Raw genomic sequence first — 5,888 nt, forward strand, 5'->3', positions numbered from 1 at the left:
GTCTATACTTCTGATAAGAACCATCACCTCATTCTGAACCAAAATAATGGTATTTGCTCTTTAATACACTTCATATAATCTGATTGCACTGATCATAGATCCGATAATATTGCCTCACCTAGTACGAACTGCTCAGGTACTAAGCCACCCCAGATATGACCAAAAGTCTCATATGATGCCACAACATGCCAATAGGCTACAAACTTGAACATGATACATAAGGGAAATGATTTCTGGAAGGGACTACTCAAGTCACACAACTAATATGAATCCTTCCTAAAAAAATGGGAAATAAAACACACAAAATAGATATAAGGAACTGTACTCAACATCACACTGTTGTGGCATGTAACCCGATCCAAACAACATACCCGTGGCGGTGTGCCACCCGATCTACACATAAAAATTCACATAAGGAGATACACACCGAGCTAAATTTCTCATTACTACAAAATACCAAATATCGGTCACAAGCACGCTAAGTGCATAATACCATCCCCGGGGATACATATAGCGCCATAAGCTACAAAATTCAAGCACAACTGAGGTGCGATATATGATCTGAAGCTTAAGAGCCATCCTGCTCACACAACACCATCGCTATGCGGAACCTCGACACATAAGAAAATTATCAAGCCGTTTCACAACTCTCGCGGCACAATATAGTATTACCTGAAATAGCTGATGCCGAAATAACATCCAACGTTCAAATACTCCTCTATAAGGAGTGCTATGCTGAAACGAAAGTATCCGGCTTGATATAGATCCCATATTCATATTTATGTCTATCCACAGACCTCGAGCCGATTCTGATCGCCCGAACTAGGCTAATAACCTCCTTTTTCTCATAATACACAAGAACAACCATCATAACCGGAGCAACCTCCACCATCCATAGCCCAATAAAACGAGTGCCCTATAAGCATAAATTCTCAAATTAATGATATTACCACAATCTTCATACTTGGTTTAAATTTTCAATAAATCAAGTAACTACATGTCACACTTATACAATCTTCCTGTGAGATACGCTTTTACGATCTCATGCACCAGGTAACAAGCTCGCACTTCCATACCACCGACCAGACTAATGTTGTAAAGCAAATCAAGAATCCATAACCAGGATGCAAAGCCTCCTCTACAAATACCGATCTCAGGTGACACTGAAGACAACACCAGCTTACTCTAAGCATCCATATCCCTTTCCTGCTCATCCGAGCTCATGACATCTTTGTCAACACCGAATCGCAACCTTGATCCCCACTTCCAAATTTCATACCGCTCACTGCACCTAACATGCCAATATGCGATAGTGCCAGAATTTCATCATAATTCCTGAACCACTAATAGGGTTAACACTTCATCATGTAAAAACTTTTTACTTAACTCATTCCGAGAGAATCATAGCAACACACGAGTGAATTTTCATAACCGTAGAACATGTAAATCCTCAAGTAGTGGTCTAAACCACCATAACCCTTCCGGGATCCGCCTACACATGACATGCCATAATACTTGAATACTCCCAAATAAAACCAATTACGGCAGCCGTCAAGCCTCGCACGTACCACCACAAATCACATGCATAACTAATCACGCTGAAGGTACTGATTACTGCCACCAATATGCCAATTCAACCATGGCTAACCAATCCGACTTCTTCTAACTTATCCTTAACTTGCCTTAGAGATAATCATAGCTCCAATTAACACATAGCAACTCAATCCGCACTCATCCTGAATGGCCTTGTATCACGAGACCATACTGTCTCAAATCTCACGTACCATCTCATACCTTCCTTGTGTGCACATTTGCATCCTCAGCTGGTATGCCCATTTTGATAACTCCTCTAAGAATCTGAAGTCATTTCCTCTCATTCTTCCAAATGCTACATTGCAATTCAAAAATATCATAGAACATTCCGAGCCTCTTATCATAATCCGCCACAAAAACTCGATTCTTAACCATACTGCGGGCCTGAAATCTTTAGGCATTGCATCTTACCTTTGAATTCACTAGGACCATTGTTGAGAGTCACTCACTCTGGCTTGGTCCCGAATATAATCAACTCCAAGGCTCCGTTGGCACATGACCACCCATCTCTATGGAGCACCCGATTGAATCACTTCCTTATAAATCACCTCCATACAACACAAATCTTGAGTCTTCCCAAAGACCGAATAAGAATCGATAAGGCCATTTATGGCACACATCTCTCATATCATTTGATCAGTTTACCACTTATATTCTTTTCCCTTAGCTGAAATAACTTGCCATTATGCCGATAGACAAAAACCTTACAAGTAGATAACCATGCAACCCAATCGTAGGCGGTGGGACTCTTCCACTCAGCTTGGAGCCACCTGTTACATAACTCTAGAACCACCAAGATTCTTTATTCATTGTTGACATGATCTTACACATCCAACCCGCCAAATTCTTCGAAATCCTTTTGTTAGCATTTCATGAACACTCTGAATCTCTAGCAACATTCACATATTCGACTTCTTACTGGACAGTCAATAAAATCCTTCGCAAAAGCTTCGCCAACCACGCGATTGTTGACCTGCCCACAAGAGATAAACCCCATGTGAAAATTAAACGTCGACATCTTCTAATGTCGCTACACGGGGTACAATCACTACGACATCAATAACCCATCTTGAGCACGTGCTCATTCACCAATTGTACTAGTCCATTCACTTCTTATGGACATCAACTAAATATGCGACAATATCTTCCAATTCAAAGTTATATTGCATCCTTCTTCGTATCAAGCAACTCCCTCTCTGTTGCATCCAATCTCCCGCCGTATAATAGCCAATATTTCAAATTAAGCTCGTGGACCCAATCAACGTCCACTAAAATTCCCAAATCACTTTAAACTTTTCCTCAAGGTGTGTAGTTATCCTGCCACTAAACCCATATGTTACTCTCCCACTCTCCCACTTTGGTCAAACTTACTTCTTTAAGCAACTACTCGAATTTCGCTTCTTAGACCTGGCCTTCTAGAAATTTAACCACCGCCTGACAATTCCCACATGTATTTTATCATCCTTTGCTGCCCAATTGTTGCCTTAGAGCAATATATATCTCTGTAGCACTTGAACCGATAGATCGCTACTAACCTTAACCCTTTCCGAAGATCTTCCTTCTCGAGCCGTCAGCATTAGAAATACCCATTAAATTCTGAACCACCGCACCCCGTGGTCTCTGACAACCGCTTCCCTAATATTATCTCACAATATCCTGCCCCAAAGGCAAATTGTAGAGGATCATAACACCGACAAACTTAACAAATTCAATCAAGGGCGACGACACAACATCACAGATGAAATTCCACCACACTTGAAAATACCAAGTCTCGTTACTCCATCACCCAAACTTGAACAATTATAGTTCGATTGCCTTTCCTCCGTCGGGAATAAAATACCGAATCTCTGAATCATGCACTGAGTAGGCCTCCTTTCAGGTCATTTACTGCCCTCGAAACATTGGTAAGTATCCTACCATCACATCAATACTGGGTGATAACAACGCACAAATCGTCATAAAAATCGATGCCAAATCTCAAAACCTTAGGTAATACTGATACTTAGCTAAAACAACAAACGACCTTCTACAAGGCGACGACAGTAGCCCAAACAACTACACAGGGAGAAATATTCCGCATCACATCTATAGTACCATTACAATTCCTCAATTACCGATTTATAACAACTGCTTCACGTCGCGTAAGATTGAATGGAAAGGAAATGAAGGCATAAGCCTCAAAGGAATCAAACCGCATGATGAGGAATCAAGGAGGGAAGTGCTCCTAACAGCCCTGTAGCCTCTCGAAGATAAGTACAGACGTCTCTGTACCGATCTGCAAGACTCTACTAGACTCACTCATGACTCGTGAGACCTAAGGAAACCTAGTGCTTTGATTCCATGTTGTCACGACCCAAAATTCACTAAGGGCCGTGATGGCACCAGACACCACTATCAGGCAAGCCAACACTCAGAAGTTAATTGAATTCCCATTTTAGTATTTATTGAAATCGTTTCTTTTATACATTAAATAATAAATAATAAAAATCACTGAATAAATAATGATGTCTTTAACAAACTTAAATATTGAATAATCCCATAGTTCCCAGAACCCGGTGTCACAAGTGTATGAGCAATTTCTAGGAAATAGTGTAATACAACAATCATCCGGAATATAATTTGGACAGTAGAGAAAATACAATACAATACTCTGAAGGAAACTCTGCTGGATGCGGTTCGTCTCGCAAGGTGTGATCGGCTCCAACCCTATACCACTATAGAATGGCAAGAGTGGTCGATACATCTTTTACCCGAAAGGTCGGGATCGAATCCACAGAGAGCTAATATTGGTTTGAAATTGGGTTTCTATTTAATCTAGCTATGTGCGATGTTCTTAATTACACTTCCAATCATGCTTTGTTTTGGTTACTATTCTACTTTTAACACTAGTAAAGAATGAAAATAAGCTAAGTATGCTATTTTTGTAAGGTTTTTTCAATTGGTAAAAAGGCACTAGGAAAGTGACTTACACCTAGGTGAGTATCTGATGGGGTCTAAAACATAGGGCAAACTTGTTGTGATTAGGATCATGATATAACAATTGCAATATAGCTACTCACTCTATGCCTCTCGGTACTTTGAGTGACTTTGTCCTAATTAGCTTTTTTAAGCCCAATTGGGTGTTTAAATAATGCAAGCAAAATTGGCTCAAGTCGGGTATTACTATCTCTAGGTTTAACCCTTTAATTACAACTATCAATCTCTTGAATGCACCCCAATTCCTTGTTAGCCAAAATTTCCTGGACTTAATCTTTTTTTCTCAAGAAGAGCCTAAGTCAAAAAGGCACAAATCAATGTTTGCAACCACGAATTCAACAATTAAAGCATAAATCAAGCTAAATAATATTAATCCATAAACATTTAAGCCCTAAAATTAAAGACCCATTGAATACCCATACTAGGGTTGGGTCAAAGCCCTAGCTAATGGATTTAGCTACTCATAATCAAAGAAGAAGTCAAAGATAGAAATGAAATATAAGCCATAAAAAGTAATTACAAGAGTAAAATCTAAGATTAATTGCTAAAGATGTTCTAAAATTACTCAAAAAGGTAAAAAGCGGTTGTTCACGTGCTCTCCAAAACAACTGATGGCCTAAAAATCTGAAAAAGAACTATTTATACACAACTAAATTTTTCAGACAAAATTGCCCCTATGGATATTCCGCTGACAGCGGAAAATGGGTCGCCTCAGCGCTTGGACTTCCCCGTCCGTGCAAAAGCAAGCGCGAACCGTGGTTCTTCTCCTCTGAACTTGGTTTGAACTCTAAGTCCGCTGAGAGCAAAACATATACCGCCTCAGCGCACCTCTAACCGCGGTCGCAAAATATGTGCACATACTGCGGTCTTCAATTTGATCTCCAAACTTAGTTCTCTGATTCTCACTTTTGCTGAGGGCGAGAATTGGACCGCGGTCGCATCAGATGACATCGCTGCCGCGCAATTTCACAGCTGGAAGTAGTAACTTGTTAAGCGTCAAGAACACTCTCTAAATCCTCAATCCACTAAGAGTGGCATCAGGACCGCCTCAGCGGTAGACCCTCTGTGTCCACTGCTATTTCTCGCTGTCAACCCCTTCGATTTCAACTTTGAACTTGTACAAGTTTCACTCTTTTTTGAGGTGATTATGACTTCCTTGTCTTTTTTTGACCAAATACTACAAACAAGCACAATAAGTTAGCTTTCGGGAATAATTGTACATACTTTTAATCCAAAACTTAAGCAAAAAGGAGTATAAAATAGGATCAGGGAATTTAGTTGAGCCTTCAAATTCCCTGATCCCTTGATGGGATTTGAAG

This window comes from Nicotiana sylvestris, chromosome 7 (genome assembly GCF_000393655.2).
Source record: "Nicotiana sylvestris chromosome 7, ASM39365v2, whole genome shotgun sequence".
Lineage (NCBI taxonomy): Eukaryota > Viridiplantae > Streptophyta > Magnoliopsida > Solanales > Solanaceae > Nicotiana > Nicotiana sylvestris.